Source organism: Hordeum vulgare, chromosome 6H (genome assembly GCF_904849725.1).
Source record: "Hordeum vulgare subsp. vulgare chromosome 6H, MorexV3_pseudomolecules_assembly, whole genome shotgun sequence".
Classification (NCBI taxonomy): Eukaryota; Viridiplantae; Streptophyta; class Magnoliopsida; order Poales; family Poaceae; genus Hordeum; species Hordeum vulgare.
In genome coordinates this window covers 345,213,401-345,234,478 of record NC_058523.1, presented here as the reverse complement: position 1 = coordinate 345,234,478, position 21,078 = coordinate 345,213,401, and positions in this window count along the sequence as shown.

Sequence of the window (21,078 nt, the reverse complement as noted above, 5' to 3'; positions counted from 1 at the left end):
CTGGGTCATCAACGATTGTCTTCTCTGAGAATCGGGTTCTAATTCCTCAACTCTTTACTTTCTTTGTATTATGTGTTGATGACTTTCACTGTGACTGTTTGAAGAATTTGCTGAAGACTTTCTCTGAATTTCCTCAACCCCAAATTCTTCACAATAGTTAATCATCATCTGTATTCTGCGTGCCTGCTTACTGTGCAATCTGTTTTCACATTCTTCACTCTGTAATACTGCTCTTGTGAACGGTTGCACGTCTGATCCTTTACTGTTTCCGCTGTAAGTTAGTCATCAGTGAGGAATTTCCTTAAAAGGAATTTCCTCGGTGATGAAGTTCTAAAAATCTCCTATTCACCCCCCCTCTAGTCGATATAACGCACTTTCAATTGGTATCAGAGCAAGGTACTCCCTTGTTCTGTGTGATTTTGGTTTAACCACCTGGAGTTTTAGTTATGTCGACTGCAGGCATGTTTAAGGTGACTGCAGCATGTCCTACCTACGAAGGAAAGAACTTTCCCTTCTGGAAGAACAAAATGCAAATGCATCTACAAGCTATTGATAATGATCTCTGGTATATTGTGGAAAATGGCGTCCCCATCATTTCTTCCAGTGTCACTGCAGCTGATGTGAAGAAATTCAAGCAACTTGATTCTCAAGCGAAGAACATCATCTGTGGCCATCTGAGCCCTGGCCAGTTTGGAAGAGTAAGTGTGTTGGGCTCTGCAACACTGATCTGGGAGAGACTGTGCAAGGTAAACGAAGGAGTATCAACCCAGCGTGACTCTCGTGTTGATATTCTTCGCAATCTCTTCAATCGCTTCAAGAGACATGACAATGAATGCTGCCAAGACACCTTTGATCGCCTCACTGACATATCAAATGAACTGCAAGCACTGGGAGCTCGAGACATCACTGATCACGAAGTTGTGAAGAAACTGCTGAGATCTTTGGATTCTTCATTTGACACTCTAGTTCTGATGATTCAAGAAAGACCAAACTACAAGATGCTGGATCCAGCTGATATCCTAGAAAGGCTAAATACTCATGAATTCCAGCTAGAAGAAAAGAGAGATCTATATGGACAAAGCTATTCCAGACCACGTGCACTGAAGGCTAGAGCAATTTCCTCATCTGAAGAAGAAGACACAGATGACAACAGTTGTGACCCTGAAGAATTCGGACAAGAGCTTGCAATGCTTGTGAGGAAATTCCAGAGATTTGCACGACGAGGCCAGTTCGGTAAATCATCAAGAAGAGACATGAAGAAATCAGAATCTACATCCGAGGATTACAAGAAACGAACCTGTCACAAGTGCAAGAAATCAGGTCATTACATTGCTGATTGTCCCCGCTGGGGAAAGGAATCAAAGAAAAAGAAATACAAGGATGACAGTTTTGATGACTTGAAGAAGAAGAAGAAATCTTCAAAATCCTCATCTTCAAAGCCCTCATCGCACAAGAAGACTAGTTTCAGAAAGGCTCGGGCACTTATTGGCAAGGAAATGGACTCCGAGGCAGAATCAGAGGAATGTGATGATGAAGAGGGTTCTGATGAAGACTCAGAATCCGGACAGGCTAGTCTTGCACTAGCAACCACTTTTGTCAGCAAGTCAATCTTCAATCTTGAAGAAAATGATTGCACCATCCATACTGATGACTATGCTGATGACATCGCTCCAACCTATTGCTTCATGGCAAAAGGTTCAAAGGTATCAAATAATGCCTCCTCCTCTGATTCAAGTGACTGTGAACATAATGATTATAAGAAACCCAGTTACAGTAAACTTGCTATCATTGCCACTAAACAACAAACTACTCTGGAAAAGCTTCAAAAACTGCTAGACAAAAGTGATGATGTGTTGAATGATGAAATGAACCTTAATCAAATCCTCACTGATGACATGAAAAGTCTTCAGTCTAGATTTGATAATCTTCAGGATCGTTATGATACACTCCTCACTGATCATGAGAAGATTTCCTACGAATTTCTTCAAAGGAAGCTTGATCTTGAGAAGCTGAGGATGTCTCATGATGATCTTCGTAAGGAAAATGATTCATTACTAGCTCAATAGATCAGTGTTAGTCAAGTTGAATTTATTCCTCCATGTCTTAAATGCATTGAACGCGAAACTGCTAATTCCTCACCAGAATCATCAAATGCTACCATTGCTACAAATTCTTCAACTGCACCTGTTGTGTCTATTTCCTCACTTGAGGAAAACACAAATGTTACTGATGAAAATGCAGGGTTTAAGGAATTGTACGTGACAGGCATGTACAAAAGTCTCAAAGGACATCAAACCCTTTGTGATGTGCTCAAAAACAGATCTTGAACAAGAACCCGAGGAAAGAAGGAATTGCCTTTGAGAGGAAATTAAATGCTGATGGATCTTATTGGAAACCTGAGCAGTATCCCAAAACCACATGGGTTGCTGCTATTGGGCCTCCTTTTGATCCATCTAATCTAACTGGCTTCTCATGTGAATTATCCTATTCCTCGGATGAATCATTTGATTCCAACTATAAACTGTTAAAAATCAATCTGGTGAAGTATTTGCTCGATATGTTGGAACTAACTACAGGAATGGCCCTCCTCTGAGGAAAATCTGGGTTCCCAAAAGTTGTCTTGAAAATCTTCAGGTGAATGTCCTCATGACACCACCACTGAAGAATCTGAACCCCAGATCAAATTCCTCAAGAGGACCAAAGTCTTCAAGAGGATCAAAGTCCTCAACTGGTCAAAACTATGCTCGTACCCATGCTTATGCGTCTAACATGCAGGGAAACTACAAGGAATATGAATATGAGCGTTACTCCTCAAATCATTATGTTCATAAATCCTCAAACCAGTTCTCTGCATATTCATATGAGTACTTTAATCCCCCTACTTTTAAGAGAAGTGCATTAGCTTCAATGCCACCTTTCTCTTATGGTGCTCACGGGATGATGAAAGCTTTACCACCCCTTCAGATGTGGGTGGTGAAGAAATCAAACTAATCACTTCTGCACGTCAGGTCTCCAGATGAAAATCATCATCTGAAGAATTTGCTGGAGACCTGAGGAAATGCTTGATAGGACGCAAGCTAATGATTGATGAAATAGAAATATTTCACACGTCCTTACATTTCTGTTATGATGAAATTACTGATCTGATGAAATTAGTATCATATTCTTCAAATCTGAAGCATATGAGATGGTAAGTTGTACTAATTCATCTGCAGGATGACAAACCCAAAAATACTGAGTGGGTTCTCGATAGTGGCTGCACACATCACGTGACTGGTGATAAAAGTTTACTAATGAATATGCCACTAACTCCATCACCTCTGAAGCAAATCACATATGCTGATAAAGGTAAAAGCAAGGCATTGGGACTTGGCAAAGTGGCTATTTCCAAGGATAGGCATATGGACAAAGTGATGCTTGTTGAATCCCTTGGTTTTAACCTTATGTCAGTCTCAATGCTTTGTGATCTTGATATGATTGTTATCTTTGGTAGATATAGATGTGTAGTCATCATGGAATCTGACAGATCCAAAGTCTTCGAAGGTGTAAGAAGAGGGGATTTGTACATTGTTGATTTCTCTACAGGTCCTCAACCAGCCACTTGCTTACTAGAAAAAACCTCAGAAGGATGGATGTGGCACCGAAGACTAGGTCATGCAGGCATGAGGAATTTGCACACGCTCGCCAAGAAGAAGCATGTCATCGGCATCGAATCAGTCAAATTCCTCAAGGATCATCTCTGCGGTGCTTGTGAATCTGGGACAATGACCAGATCCAAGCATCCCTCCAAAACCAACATGACCACTACACGTCCATTCGAATTGCTTCATATGGATTTATTTGGACCTACTCACTATGCCACACTAACCAATGCAGCATCTCTATATGGCTTCGTCATAGTTGATGATCATTCCAGATACACTTGGGTGCATGTCATAGTGTATAAAACTGAAGTGCAAGAAATCTTCAAACGATTTTCTTCAAGGGCCTCGACGAACTTTGGCATCAAGATCAAACACATCAGGAGTGATAATGGAACCGAGTTCAAAAACACTGGTCTTGATGATTATCTTGATGAACTTGGTATTACTCACGAATTGTCTGCTCCTTATACTCCTCAGCAGAATGGTGTCGTCGACAGGAAGAACGGGACTCTGGTTGAAATGGCAAGAACTATGCTTGAAGAATATCAGACTCCTCGTCGCTTTTGGCCTGAAGCATTCAACACTGCATGCCACATCATCAACAGGGTATATCTTCACAAATTCCTCAAGAAAACCTCATATGAACTCCTCACTGACAAGAAACCCAATGTAAGTTATTTCAAAGTCTTCGGTGCAAAATGCTGGATTAGAGATCCTCACCATAGCTCAAAATTTGCACCTACGGCACATGAAGGTTTTATGCTCGGTTATGGAAAGGACTCGCACACCTACAGAGTCTTCAACAACTATCACAACAAAGTTGTTGAGACTGTATATGTGCGGTTCGATGAAACTAATGGCTCGCAAAGAGAGCAATTGCCTTCTGATCCAGATAAGCTGTCTCCTGAGGAAGCGATAAAACTTAAGCCTACTGAAGACATTGTCCCCACTGAGGAAATTGGTGAAGAAACTATCCCCATCCCTGATAAAAACCAAGAAGATGCTCCTGAGGAAATTGCAACAGCACCACTTCCTCAGCCCAGACAAAATCCTCAACCAACTCATCCGAGGATTGCAAACGAAGTAGAACTTGACAAAATCCTCAACGACATCAACGCGCTAGGTCCTCTCACTCGCTCAAAAGCTTCACACTTAGTTAACTTTTGTGGGCATTTTTCCTTTGTATCCATCACAGAATCCTCAAAAGTTGCTGAGGCTTTTCTGGAACCGGAGTGGATCCAAGCTATGCAAGACGAACTTCTTCAATTCAAGTTGAATGACGTATGGGAGCTCGTCAAACAACCAGATCCTCGCAAGCACAACATCATCGGCACCAAGTGGATTTTCCGAAACAAGCAAGATGAGGACGGTCAAGTGGTGAGGAACAAGGCACGACTTGTAGCCCAAGGCTACACCCAGGTTGAAGGAATAGATTTCGATGAAACTTTTGCACCTGTTGCTAGACTTGAAGCTATTCGAATACTACTTGCTTATGCTAATCATCATAACATCACCTTATATCAAATGGATGTGAAAAGTGCATTCCTCAATGGTAAGCTTGAGGAAGAAGTATATGTTGCTCAGCCCCCAGGTTTTGAGGATCCAAAGAATCCAGACAAAGTCTTCAGACTCAAAAGGGCTTTGTATGGTCTCAAGCAAGCCCCTCGGGCATGGTATGATACATTGAAGGAATTCCTCATGAAGAAAGGCTTCAAACCTGGTTCACTCGATCCAACTCTTTTCACAAAATCCTATGATAATGAGTTGTTTGTATGTCAAATATATGTTGATGATATCATATTTGGCTGTACTGACAAAAGATACAGTGATGAATTTGCCTACATGATGAGTGAAGAATATCATATGTCCATGATGGGGAGCTGAAATTCTTCTTAGGTCTTCAAATTCGTCAACAAAGCAATGGAATCTTCATATCACAGGAGAAATACCTCAAGGATGTTCTGAGGAAATTCGACATGCACGAATGCAAAGGTGCCAAGACTCCAATGCCTATCAACGGCCACCTCGGCACAGATGAAAATGGTAAAGATTTCGATCAGCGGGTATACCGTTCTATGATTGGCTCTTTATTGTATCTATGTGCATCTAGGCCAGATATAATGCTTAGTGTTTGCATGTGTGCACGTTTTCAAGCAAAACCGAAGGAATCACACCATAAGGCTGTGAAACATATTCTTCGATACTTAGCTCACACACCAACACTAGGATTATGGTATCCCAAGGGCTCCAATCTTCATCTAGTAGGGTATTCTGATTCTGACTATGCTGGTGACCGTGTGGATCGCAAGTCAACTTCTGGCACATGCCATTTCCTCATAAGATCACTAGTTTGCTAGTCCTCAAAGAAGCAGAACTGCGTATCACTCTCCACTGCCGAAGCTGAGTACATTGTTGTTGGTTCTTGTTGTGCTCAATTGCTGTGGATGAAGCAAACCCTCAAGGACTACGACATCAACATGAAGAATGTGCCTCTCTAGTGTGACAATGAGAGTGCTATCAAGATTGCATACAACCCAGTACAGCACTCGAAGACCAAGCACATCCAGATTCGTCATCATTTTCTTTGGGACCATGTCCTCAAGGGCAATATCCTCATCGACCATGTGAAGACTAATGATCAACTGGCAGATATCTTCACTAAGCCCTTGGATGAGAAAAGGTTTTGCAAGTTGCGGTGTGAGCTACATATCTTAGAGTCTTCAAATGTTTTGTAAAAACATGCACACATCCTAACACTTATGCAAAGTTGATGACTTAGATGTGCAACACATGATGAAACGATTTTCTTTAACAGATGAAGAAAGTCACTCTGAATGTGAAGAGATTAACGAAGAAATTGATTCTGAGGGCCCTACGACAATTGTACGCGGCGTCTGTAATCAACATTCTTATATGGTGGGTAACGCCACCGCCCAATGTGAAATTCCTCAAGTTGATTTTCTTCAAATGATCAATTTCCTCACAATGCATTTTTTTAAAATAGTTGTTCTTCATTGTGATGATCTATTACAAAATCCTCAAAAACACTTGATGACTTTCATTTGCCTAGGTAGACTGTGATTTCTAGTCCTCAACAGCATTCACTTATTTCTATTTCTTCAAGTTGATGTTTCTGCTAAGTGAATGTGATCGGACCCTACTTTCCCTCTATGCTATACTTATCCAGTCTATTCAATTCTTCATATGCGTTCTACTTGAAACTTAGTTCAAAATCCTCACTGCTTCCTTGTCAGCTGATGATTTTGTAACGAAAATCCTCAAATCTTCAAAAATTGTTTTCCTTAAAGACACAGTAACTGAACCCCCACTTCCCACGATCAGATAACCACGTTCTCCACTATCTCCACCGCATCGTACGGGAGCTACACGTGTCCTGCGGAGACGTAGAGGCAGGGGCTATTTGGTCCGAAACTTTCGCGCCAAACAGTAACTTTCGGGCTATAAATATGTCATTATCCCCCTCAGTATCCTCTTCTTCGCCTCATCGCTCTCCTGCCATAGCACACTCCACCGAACCCTAGCGCCACCGCTGGTAGTCTTGTCGTCGGAGAGGAAGAGCTTCACTGCCTCGACCTTTTCGTCGCCAGAATCACGCCGGAGTCGGACCATCTTCGTCCGCCGCCGCCGTAGACGTCCTCTGCCGCCAAGTTAGGGTGCATTGGACACTCGAACGAAGAGCCTCTCCAACACTACTTTCTGTGTTCTTCGTACGCTTCTTCCAGGGTAAATAAATCCCATTTTTACAGCAGATTAGATCTGAAATTTTACATCTTCTATGTGAAATCTGTTTTTCCTCAAGATACGATGCGCACATGATTCCTCAAACACTTCCTATCACCACAATCATTGATGAACTAGCTAAGCATCTAAGATTTTCACGAGATTCCTCAATTGTGCGAATTTTCGGATCTCTACAACTCTGGAACCCAAGAACAGTATGCTTAGGCAAATTCCTCAACCACTGGTTATATTCCTCAAACTGTCAAACTTTTTCTTTTTCTTCAAATCTGAGAACGAATATGACCTCTCCAAATTCCTCGCAACTATACTCTGTTCACAGGTACACACATGTCAGCTGATGAATCTATCGGTTCTCATCACATTAACTCATTTGCAGCATTTCTGGAAGAAACTCTTCAAGGCTCTTTAGAATCCTCAGGAGTTCAAAATCATCAGCAAAGTCCTCAACTGAAGAAAATGAAGGAAGAAAGAAAACAGAAAGGAGGAAAGAAACTGGAGCACAACACAGCTGCTGATATCCCTGAGCACATATACTTGGACTATTGTACGCTTGATGAACATGAGACAATGGCCAAGAGAAAGATAAGGATGCAGAAGATTGAACGCCGATGGGCGAAGGAATGGAAGGAGTACAGGTTTGTGACTCCCAAATATGCGAAGAAATTCGCGTTGAAGCCTCCTGGCAGAAGGGCCCCACTTGAGGATCATCAAGTAGTTCATCCATCAAGCCTCAAGACCATTGATGACTATCCAGATGAAAAGGAAAAGCATCTGGCCAAGCTCAAGAAGCAAGCAGAAGCTGCAGTGAGGAAATTTAATGAATCCTCAGCTGCTGCCTCTGGTGCTGCTAATTCCTCAGCGGAAGAAACCTCAGCCTCAGAAATTCCTCACACGCAGTCTGTGCCATCAAAGCAAAGGGCTCCAAAGCCTCAAGAGAAGTCTGTTCAGGCTTCTGTCAAAAAACCCTCAGTTCCAAAACCCTCATTGCCAAAACCTTCAACACCAAAACCATCAGCGCCAAAACCCTCAGCACCAATCTCATCTGCACCAAAATCCTCAGCTCCACCTCCAAAGCCTCAAGAGAAACTAGTACAGAAGCATGTCGTGAAGCCTACGACCGCCAGCTCCAGCTCCTCACTCCTAGCTGCAACTAGCTCGGAAACAAAGTCTTGAACACCACTTATGAAGACTTTGACAACTGCTGAACATGCACCTCTGCCCAGCCCCAGCAAAATCATCGCAGTCCCGTCTGCATCAGAGGGAAGTGATGAATATGATGATGAAACCCTGCAAGCCATCATCAGGAACAAGCAAGAAAGGGTAGCACAAGCATCAGGTAGTGCTATTCCTCTGGCCACGGACCCCAAGGTTCTCCTTGACTACATCAATATCTGGTATGAGGATCCAAACACTCCCATTGATGATTTGAAACTTCCTCCTGGCATCAGCCACATGGTGGCCACCTTCATAAATGAAGCCAAGTGGAAAGAACAGCAGGCCCGGCAGGCAAAGGTTGCAAAGGCCAAAAAGGAGAAATTCCTCAGGCAGAATCTCCTCAAGCTGACTCCTGATGCACTGGTGTCAACCCAGGCAGAGCTGCAAGTATTGACTGACAAGTATGACAAGTTGTCAGATCACAAAAGCATCAAGCGCAATTTCATCAAGCTAGCCACTAGTGTTGTTGATGACTACAACAAGAGAAAAGCACCACCAGCACCAACTCCTCAGCCCCTGGTTGAGCAGCCAGCAGATGCATCTCCTGATGAGGAGGAAACTCCTCAAGCTGAGGAAGAACACCAAGAGCGCCGTGTTGATGAACCGGCCATTGAAGAAATCATCACGGAAACTGCAACTAATGAAATTGCAACCACTGATGAGACTGCTCCTGATCCAGCTGCTTCATCAAAGCAGGCTGATGACTCTGTTCCAGCTGGTTCCTCACTACCAGCTGAAGAACCTGTAGAAAGAACACCTTCACCACAAGCTTCAAAGGTGAAGAAGATAATTCCGTCTGCATCAGACGTGAAGAAAACAAGGGCTGCTGAAAAGGAAGCAAAGAATAGAAAAGCCTCCTCAGCAGTAGAAGAGACAGAGGCAAAGCGCCACAAAGAAACTGAAGAATCTGCCCCTCTGGACCCGGTGCCTCTAAATGTCGCACCTTCATATGAAATGGTCGTCATTGATGACCCAGCTACAAGGGCAGATGAGGAAATGAAGGATGTCACCTCTGAGGAACACACTGATGAGGAAATCCAGATTGATGACAGTCCTCAACCTCTTATTCCTCAGACAAAGACTGCTCAAGCATCAGCTGCAGCAGCTGATAAAACTGCTTCTGCCACAAAGCCAACTGAAGAAAAACAAGCTGAGGAAAATGCACATTCTGAGCAGACTCCTCATTCTGAACAGGCTGACCCAACTCCTCAAACTGAGAAAGAAGCAGAAATTCCTCAGCCTGAAGCTCAGCCAGAGCAAGCATCATCTACCCAGCAAGAAGTACCAGCTGATGAAATTCCTCAACTTGAGGAAAATGCTGAAGAAAATGTACCCGCCCAAGACAATGAATGTGCTCAACCCAGAGACTGCCATGGTTGTCTCCTCCCCCATTCCTCAGCAAAATCTCAAGCCAGTTCGGCGCCAGCCATTCTCCAAGCGTCCAAAGTTTCAGAAAGAAGATTTCTTTGAAGAACGCATGTATTTCATCGGCGAGAACCCTTATGACAAGCCTCAAATGAGGCATCTGAAGTTTTGGACAAGGACTCAGATGAACTACTATGCCTCTGTGCTCTGTGGACGAAACAAGATATTCCAGCACAGGCATATTCCTCATGTTGAGCTTGAAGCAATACCCTACCTGGAACCAGTCCTCAATGTACTACACGATGCAGGTTTGCTCCCTATGTGCTCAGACATATCAGACTGGAATAGTGAGCTTATTCTTCAGTTCTATGCCACTCTGCACATATCTGGTAACGCTGATGACATCAACACTTGGGTGTTTGACTCGATGTCCCAAAATACTCACTATAAAGCCCCTGCCTCTGAACTCCTCAGAGAACTGCCCGTACCAATTCCTTCAGATGGGGCAGTGAAGCTTTATGGTGAGCGTGAGCTGCCAAATGGAATGATGGAAGTCCTCATGAAGCCTTAGGCTGCAGGAAAACCCTCAAGAACCACATTCCTCGTCCATGAGCTCAAGTACACACCCCGGTCTGTCTACAGAATCCTCTGCAGTGTGCTCGCGCCAATCAAAGGCCATGACGATGAAGAAGATGTTGTAGGCCTCATGAAGAATATCCTGTTCAACATCATTCACGGTATTCCTATCAATATCCATGATTTCTTCTTGAGAACTTTGGCCGATAATGCAATGTGCCCCTATGATCACAAGATTTATGCCCCGTGGATCATGAGATTCATCAGGACAAGGACAGGCATCAACTTCCATGCTGATTTCCAAAACCACATGGGTTATATGCCTCCTATCCGGGTCAACAAGAAGACTTTCGAGCCCATCGAAGGAAAAGGAAAATATGTGATTGAAGAAGGCAACAGGCCTCTTGATGGCCAGTTCAAAGAGCCAGAAGCATATTCTTCATGGGAAGATACTGAGACTCGTCCAGCAAGCCCAGTTCCTCCTCGCGTGCTGAATACCAGAGAGCTCCTCCTCAGTCTTCACCAGAAGGTGGATCACAACCACAAATGGGTCAAACGCCAGTTTGGTGCCATTGTGAAAACCCTCACTGAAACTCAGAACGTTGTGAAGCTTAATAATCACTATCTGCATGAGGTTTTCGATCACACCTGGGTTACACTTGCACATCTGAAGACCCAGACTGAGCTTGAAGGAATGAACTTTGAGCAGGACTTTGACTGGTCGTGGCCTCCCAAGAGAAAGTTCAGGCCCATTCCAGTGCTAGACCTTGAAGACAGCTCCTTTTCTTCATTCCGCACTGCTGAATCTGATGAGGAACAACTCGACACAGCAACCGGCCCAAGGAAGAAGACTACCCCCAAGAAGCGTCACGGCTCTTCATCAACCGCCAAGAAATGAAGTCTTCACGGGTGTTAGTCCTCAGTTTGTCTCTTTTTGTCACTTGATGACAAAGGGGGAGAAACTCGAGCGTTAGTCTGCAAGCGGGATATTTTTGGGGCTTATGAACTATATTTAAGTTACAAACTCTTGGCTCTTCTGAAGTTTTTATGTAATGAGTTGTAACTTAAGACCGATGGTACTCTCACGCTTTTGAACGTTTTTCTTCGCATGCTTATTCCTCAAGTTTTAATGCACGCATGCTGGAATTCGTCAGATACCATTTGCCATCATGCATCTTTATTTTCTTCATATGATATGTTATATGTATGCATGATTTACAAGACTCAGGGGGAGATCTCCATGATATAAATCATCAATGTGCATCTGCTATAAAAGCAAAATCCTCAAGGTATGCACGTCTTCAGGGGGAGTCTCTCTGAATCTTGTTTTCAAATTCCTCAAATGAGTATTTACACTTCATATTTTTTATCCCTGTTGAAGACTTAACCTAATTGTCATCAACCACCAAAAAGGGGGAGATTGTAAGTGCATCTAGTGCCCCTTAGTGATTTTGGTGGTTTGAAGAATTATAGGTTAAGTATCTAATGTGTTTGTGAGTGTACACAGGATCTATAAGTCATTGAGGAGTTTGAGATATTTGAAGAATATCGACCCCTAAAAATGTATATCTTCAGTTGAAGAGATTGGTCTGAAGCTGAAGAAATGAATCGCGAGGAATCTGCGATGAAATTGATATTCCTCATGAAGATACTGATATTGAGAAGATCGGTGGTTCCTGAAGAAAATCATTCTGAAGAAATTGAAGCATGAATATTTACGTTTTCTGTTTTACTTTCTTCGCATTTGATGAATAGGAACACCGTACTGTTAAAGGGGGTCAAAGTAACACTATGGAATGGATTTCCTCATGATGCTCAACCCAAGCCAAATCCTACCAAAAGCCTCAAGTGAGGAATATGAGTGACATGAGGACTCTCACAGTTGAGGGTCCCGACCGTTTCGCTAACCACGCCAAGTCACTGGTCTTATCCACTCCAACGGTCATATTATTTAAGGGCATTAGTGTCAAATCATGTCGGGATGCTCCCAGGCTATAAATAGCCACCCCCCACAACCACTTGCTGGTTGGCTGCTCCGTTAGAAACTGACACTTGTCATAAGAGCAACCCAAATTCCTCAGAGCTTTCGAGAGAAATTCATCAGTGAGGAAATACACCACCCACCGAAACCACAAACCAAACCTAGTGATTGAGCATCACTGAAGAAGTTGTTCCTGTGTGGGACTGAAGCCTTTTACCTTTGAGGACTGTGCATCCTCCAGACGGTTAGGCGTCATGGTCTAGAGCAATCCAGCAGTCAATTGTGGATCGCCGAGTGACCAAGTTTGTGAGGGTTTGGAAGTCTGCCCTGAAGACTTACCACGAGTGTTGGGCGAGGACTGTGTGTCCTTAGCTCAAGGAGAATACGGTAGGGACTGTGTGTCCCGGGACTGGGTGTCCTTTGGTTTCAATACCAAGCCGCTCCAAACCAGATGTACAACTGTCACAGCAGTTGGAACTGGGTCATCAACGACTGTCTTCTCTGAGAATCGGGTTCTAATTCCTCAACTCTTTACTTTCTTTGTATTATGTGTTGATGACTTTCACTGTAACTGTTTGAAGAATTTGCTGAAGACTTTCTCTGAATTTCCTCAACCCCAAATTCTTCACAATAGTTAATCATCATCTGTATTCTGCGTGCCTGCTTACTGTGCAATCTGTTTTCACATTCTTCACTCTGTAATATTACTGTTGTGAACGGTTGCACGTCTGATCCTTTACTGTTTCCGTTGTAAGTTAGTCATCAGTGAGGAATTTCCTCAAAAGGAATTTCCTCAGTGATGAAATTCTAAAAATCTCCTATTCACCCCCCCCCCCCTCTAGTCGATATAACGCACTTTCAAGAACACAAAAGAGTTTGTGGGCGTTGATGTTCAATTTGCTGCCCTCCTTAGTCTTTTCTTGATTCGGCGGTATTGTTGGATTGAAGCGGCATGGACCAACTTTACTCGTATGCTTACAAGAGACCGTTTTCATCGACTGACATGCAACTTACTGCATAAAGATGTCTGGCGGGTGCATGTTTATTCAAGTTTAGTTGAATCGGATTTGACCAAGGTGGTCCTTGGAGAAGGTTAAATAGAAACTTGCATATCACCATTGTGGTTTTGCTTAAGTAAGATGCGATCATACTAGATACCCATAGCAGCCACGTAAAACATGCAACAACAAATTAGAGGGCGTCTAACTTATTTTCGCAGGGTATGCATGTGATGTGATATGGCCAAAGACATGATATGATATATTGGATGTATGAGATGATCATGTTGTAATAGTTAAATATCGACTTGCACATCGATGTTACGACAACCGGCAGGAGCCATAGGGTTGTCTTTAATTGTTTTTGCGCTTGGAGATTCTTTGCTTTGTCGCTAGTAGTAGCTTTAGTAGTAAAAGCATAGTTAGCGCGACAACCTCGATGGCAGCACAATGATGGAGATCATGGTGTGGCGCCGGTGATGATGGAGATCATGCCGATGCTTTGATGATGGAGATCAAGAAGCACAAGTTCATGGGCATATCAAGTCACTTATGATTTGCATGTGATCCTTTTATGCACCTTGTTTTGCTTAGGACGACGGTAGCATTATAAGTTGACCCCTCACTAAAATTTCAAGATAAAATTGTGTTCTCCCTGACTATGCACCGTTGCGACAGTTTGTCATTTCGAGACACCACGTGATGATCAGGTGTCATAGACTCACCATTCACATACAACGGGTGCAAAACAGTTGCACACGCGAAACACTCGGGTTAAACTTGACGAGCCTAGCATGTACAAACATGGCCTCGGAACACAAGAGACCGAAACGTGGAGCATGAATCATATAGTTGATATGATCAACATGGAGATGTTCACCATTGAAGCTAAACTCAACTCACGTGATGATCGGACTTGAGTTAGTGAATTTGGATCATACGACACTCGAATGACTAGAGGGATGTCAATTTGAGTGGGAGTTCTTAAGTAATATGATTAATTGAACTCATTATCATGAACATGTCAAAAGGTCTTTGCAAATTATGTTGTAACTTGCGTTGTAGCTCTATTATTTTTTAATATGTTCCTAGAGAAAATTTAGTTGAAAGATGATAATAGCAATTATGCGGACTAGGTCCGTAAACTGAGGATTGTCCTCATTGCTGCACAAAAGGCTTATGTACTTAATGCACCGCTCGGTGTACTAAACCCCGAGCGTCGCTTGTAGATGTTGCGAACATGTGACATACACGTTTTTGATGACTACACGATAGTTCAAGTGCATAACGCTTAAACAGCTTAGAATTGAGGGGCAGAAGACGTTTCGAACGTCGTGGGACATATGAGATGTTCCAAGGGATGAAATTGGGATTTCAGGCGCGTGCCCTTGTTGAGAGGTATGAGACCTCTGACAAGATTCTTTGTCTACGAAGTAAGGGAGAAAAGCTCAATCGTTGAGCATGTGCACAGATTGTCTGAGTACTACAATCGCTTGAATCGAGTGGGAGATGATCTTCCAGATAAAATAGTGATTGACATAGTTCTCCAAACTCACTGCCACCAAGCTACAGAGCTTCGTGATGAATATCCTTGAGCTATTCGCGATGTTTGGCACCACGAAAGTAGAAATCAAGTAGGAGCATCAATTGTTGATGGTTAGTAAAACCACTAGTTTCAAGAAGGGCAAGGGCGAGAAGGGATACTTCATGAAATGGCAAACCAGTTGCTTCTCTAGTGAAGAAACCCAAGGTTGAACCCAAACCCGAGACTAAGTGCTTCTGTAATGAGGGGAAAGGTCACTGAAGCGGAACTGCTCTAGATACTTGGTAGATAAGAAGGCTGGCAAAGTCGACAAAAGTATATTGGATATACATGATATTGATGTGTACTTTACTAGTACTCCTAGTAGCAGTAGGGTATTAGATACCGGTTCGGTTGCTAAGTGTTAGTAACTCGAAATAAAAGCTACGGAATAAACAGATACTAGCTGAAGGCGAGGTGACGATGTATGTAGGAAGTGTTGCCAAGTTTGATGTGATCACCATCGCACACTCTCTCTACTTTCGAGATTAGTATTGAACCTAAATGTTGTTTGGTGTTTTGTGTTGAGCATGAACTTGATTGGATTATGTTTATTGCAATACAGTTATTCATTTAAAGAGAATAATGGTTATTCTGTTTACCTGAATAATACCTTCAATGGTCTTGCACCTAAAATGAATGGTTTATTGAATCTCGATCGTAGTGATACACATGTTCATAATATTTGATGCCAAAATATACAAAGGAGTAATGATAGCACCACTTACTTGTGGCAGTGCCGCTTGAGTCATATTGGTGTAAAATGCATGAAGAAGCTCCATACTGTTGGATCTTTGGACTCACTCATTTTTGAATCGTTTGAGACATGCGAACCATGCCTATTGGTGTAGACGCATGAAGAAACTCCATGCAAATGGATCGTTTGGACTCACTTGAATTTGAATCACTTGAAACATGCAAATCATGGGCAAGATGACTAAGGCCTCTTTTTCAGTGAGATGGAACAAGAAAGTAACTTATTGGAAGTGGTACATTTTGATGTATGTAGTCCAATGAGTGTTGAGGCACGCAGTGGATATCGTTATGTTCTTACTTCACTGATGATTTGAGGATATGCCGGAGTATTTTATTGATGAATCACAAAAGTATGAAATATTGAAAGTTTCAAGCTATTTTAGAGTGAAGTTGAAGATAGTCGTGACAAGAGGATAATATGTCTATGATGTGATCGTAGAGGTAAATATATCTGAGTTGCGAGTTTGGTAAACATTAAAGGCAATGTGAAAATTGTTTCACAACTCATGACACCTGGAACACCATAGTGTGATAGTGTGTCCGAACGTCATAGCCGCGCTCTATTGGATATGGCGCATACTATGATGTATCCTATCGAATTACCACCATTGTTTTTGGTTAGGCATTAGAGACAACCACATTCACTTTAAATAGGGCACCACATAATTTTGCTGAGACGACACCGTATGAACTATGGTTTGGAGAAACCTAAGCTGTCCTTTCTTAAAATTTTGGGGCCGTGATGCTTATGTGAAAAAGTTTCAGCCCAATAAGCTCGAACCCAAAGCGGATAAATGCATCTTCATAGGACACCCAGAACAGTTGGTTATACCTCCTATCTCAGATTCGGAATCAAAGTGTTTGTTTCTAGAAATGGGTCCTTTCTCGAGAAAAGGTTTCTCTCGAAAGAATTGAGTGGGACGATGGTGCAACTTGATGAGGTTACTGAACCGTCACTTCAACCAGTGTGTCGCAAGGTGCAGGAAGTTGTTCCTGTGGCGCCTACACCAATTGAAGTGAAAAGTTGATGATAGTGATCATGAAGCTTTGGATCAAGTTACTACCAAACCTCGTAGGTCGACAAGGAAATGTACTGCTCCAGAGTGGTACGGTAATCCTGTCTTGGAGGTCATGTTGCTAGACAACAATGAACCTACGAGCTATGGAGAAGCGATGGTGGGCCCAGATTCCGACAAATGGGTGGAGGCCATGAAATCCGAGGTAGGATCCATGTATGAAGACAAAGTGTAGACTTTGGAAGAACTACTTGATGGTCGTAAGACTGCTAGGTTACAGATGGATCTTTGAAAGGAAGACAGATGATGATGGTAAATGTCACGATTAAGAAAGCTCGACTTGTCGCAAAGTTGTTTCTGACATGTTCAAAGAGTTGACTATGATGAGACTTTATCACTCGTAGCGATGCTAAAAGTCTGTTGGAATTATGTTAGCAGTTGGTGCATTATTTATGAAATCTTGCAGCTAGGATGTCAAAACATTGTTCCCTCGATGGTTTCCTTGAGGAAAGGTTGCATGTGATACAACCAGAAGGTTTTGTCGATCCTAAAGGATGCTAACAAATATGCAAGCTCCAGCGATCCTTCTAAGGACTAGAGTAAGCATCTCGGAGTTGGAATATGTGCTTTGATGAGATGATCAAAGCTTTTGGATTTATACAAAGTTTATGAGAAACTTGTATTTCCAAGGAAGTGAGTGGGAGAACTATAGAATTTCTGGTAAGTATATGTGGTTGACATATTGTTGATCGGAAATAATGTAGAATTTCTGGAAAGCATAAAGGGTTGTTCTAAAGGAGTTTTTCAAAGGAAAACCTCGATTGAGCTACTTTAACATTAAGCATTAAGATCTATAGAGATAGATCAAAACGCTTAATAGAACTTTCAAATGAATACATACCGTGAAATGATTTTCAAGGAGTTCAAAATAGATCAGTCAAAGAAATTGTTCTTGGTTGTGTTATAAGGTGTGAGTATTGGGTAAGACTCAAGACCCGACCACGGCAGACGAAAGAGAAAGGACGAAGGTCGTCCCCTATGCATTAGCCGTAGGCTCTATTGTATGCTATGTTGTGTACCGCACCTGATGTGTGTCTTGCCATGAGTCCGTCAAGGGGTACAAAGAGTGATCCATGACTGAATCACTGAACAACAGTCAAAGTTATCCTTAGTAACTAGTGAACTAAGGATTTTTTTTCTCGATTATGGAGGTGACTAAAGAGTTCGTAGTAAAGGGTTACGTCAATGCAAGCTTTCACACTAATCCGGATAACTCTGAGTAGTAAACCGGATTTGTATAGTGGAGCAGTCATTTGGATTAGTTCCAAATGGTGCGTATTAGCACATCTATAGGAGGACATAGAGATTTGTAAAGCACACACAGATCTGAAACATTCAGACCCGTCGACTAAAAACCTCTCTCACAAGCAAGATATGAGCAAACCACATAACTTTATGGGTGTTAGATTCATTACAATCACATAGTGACGTGAACTAGATTACTGACTCTAGTGCAAGTGGGAGACTATTGGAAATATGCCCTAGAAGCAATAATAAATTGGTTATTATCATATTTCCTTGTTCATGATAATCGTTTATTATCCATGCTATAATTGTATTGATTGGAAACTCAAATACATGTGTGGATACATAGACAACACACTATCCTTAGTGAGCCTCTAGTTGACTAGCTCATTGATCAAAGATGGTCAAGGTTTCCTGGCCATGGACAAGCATTGTCACTTGTTAACGGGATCACATCATTAGGAGAATGATGTGATGGACAAGACCCAAACTATGAACGCAGCATATGATCGTGTCAGTTTATTGCTACTGTTTTTTGCATCTAAATGTATCTGTTCCTATGACCATGATATCATGCAACTCCCGTAGACCGGAGGAATACCATGTGTGTATTAAATGTCGCAACGTTACTGGGTGACTATAAAGGTGCTCTAAAGGTATCTCCGAAGGTGTCTGTTGAGTTGGCGTGGATCAAGACTGGGATTTGTCACTCCATGTGACGGAGAGGTATCCCGGGGCCCACTCGGTAATACAACATCACAACAAGCCTTGCAAGCGATGTGACTAAGGAGTTAGTCAGGGGATCTTGTATTACAAAATGAGTAAAGAGACTTGCCGATAACGAGATTGAACTAGGTATAGAGATACCAACGATCTAACCTTGGGCAAGTAACATACCAAGGACAAAGGGAACAACATACGGGATTAACTGAATCCTTGACATAGAGGTTCAACCGATAGAGATCTTCATAGAATATGTAGCAGCCAATATGGGCATCCAGGTCCCGCTATTGGTTATTGACCGGGCAGTGTCTCGGGTCATGTCTGCATAGTTCTCGAACCTGCAGGGTTTGCACACTTACGGTTCGATGACGTTCCGGTATAGTTGTTTTATAGGTGTTGGTGACCGAAGGTTGTTCGGAGTCCCGGATGAGATCCTGGACATCCCGAGGAGCTCCGAAATAGTCCGGAGGTAAAGATTGATATATAGGAAGTCATGTTTTGGTCACCGGAAAGGTTTCGGGCTCATTGGTAGTGTACCGGGAGTGCCGGGAGGGTGCCCGGTGTAACACCCAAGTTTTTAATTTAATTTCTTGATTTTTTAAAAAAAATGGATTTTTAAATTTTGCCTTTGATAAAAAGCTTTGAAGCTCTTTGACAACCTCTTTGAGAAAACTTTTAGAGCTTTCTATTTTCAACCTGCCTGGTTTAAAAAGGGATTCTTCTAGCCTCTTCTCAAAATGAATTGGTTTGGGGGAATATTCTACTCTTTTGGAAAACCTTGGAAATTATTCCTATAGGTTCACTTATGTCTTTTAAAGGTTTTCTTTTTCCTCCATCATGTTTTAGACCATTTTGCACTTCTACATCACTTAGGTTTTCATTATTACTTATTTACCAAAACTTTAGAAAGGTTGGACCACCTTTCATAATTTATTTTCAACAAAAGATATTTCTGTAATCAGTTTTGACCCTGGCAAATTTACAAAGGAACTCAGTGTTCCCTTTCAAGTTCTGAACCCAAACTCTTACCCTTAGTAGACCTTAGTACCCTCAACCTATTTCTACAAAAACTTTGGGTTCACAAGTTTGAAAATTTCAAAATTGATCTGACTCAAGTTTGACCAGAGTATTCTGTTTTCATTAAAAACCTGCCTTAAAAAAATTTAATAATTCTGAAATTTTGCACAGTGTCTCTGCACCCAATGAGAGGCCACCCCAAAAAAAATCACCTCAAGATATTTTGTTCACATGCCGATTTCATTTAATCGAGCACCTCGTGTGCAATAGCCACCACACTCTAAATCTTCTTCAGTAAAAATTCACAGTTCAGTGCATCGTCAAATCAGTCCGTGTTGCTGCTTCGCCACTCTCAGCAGTGTCAACGACAATCGATCGTCCCTGTGCTCGTGCCCATCCTCCCGCTGCTCACTCCCTTGCACGTTTGCTAGCGTCAGTGGTGAGCTGGCCTGAGCTAGCCAGCTCCGGCAGCAACACTAGCACCGGCTGCCGCGGCCACCAGTGCCACCTCTGTTGTAGCCTCTTACAATTCGGCACTGCCCAATGCTCCTCCAATCTCCGTGTGTCCATGGCCTCCAGTGTACGCCGCATTTGCCATCGCCACATTCGGGGGCAGCATAGAGCGCGACTTGTGCCGCTGCCGTGCACAGATAAGACCTCATTGTCGAGCTGCGTCTTGCACCGATGGTTGACCGATCTTAAGCCAAAATGGAACCCCTGCATTGAGTGGATACTAACCCGACCCCTAACCCTCCTAGCTAACCCCGAGACTGCCGGAATTTGTCCCCGGAGATGAGCTCCGTGGCACCCCCTCTCGGGACCCTATAAATAGAGACCCTCCCCTGCTGCCGAGACCCTCATCCACTCCAGCACCATCTCTCCTCTCTCCGAAGCCTTGCCCAAGGCAGAGAAGGGCCTCGGAGAGGTCTTCTTCTCCTACTCCGGCCAATTCGATCCACCTCTGACGTCGACGGCGTTCGAGCAAGGTAGACGGAGAGGTGAGCCCCAGAACCTTCCAGTAGCTCTCAGGTGAGCTCCTCCTCCTAAGCCCATTGTCAATTTGGTCGCAGGTGAGCTCCTCGGTGAGTTTTGGAGTTGCCCAAAGTTGCCGTCCGCCAGAGCAAGGTCACCGTCAACG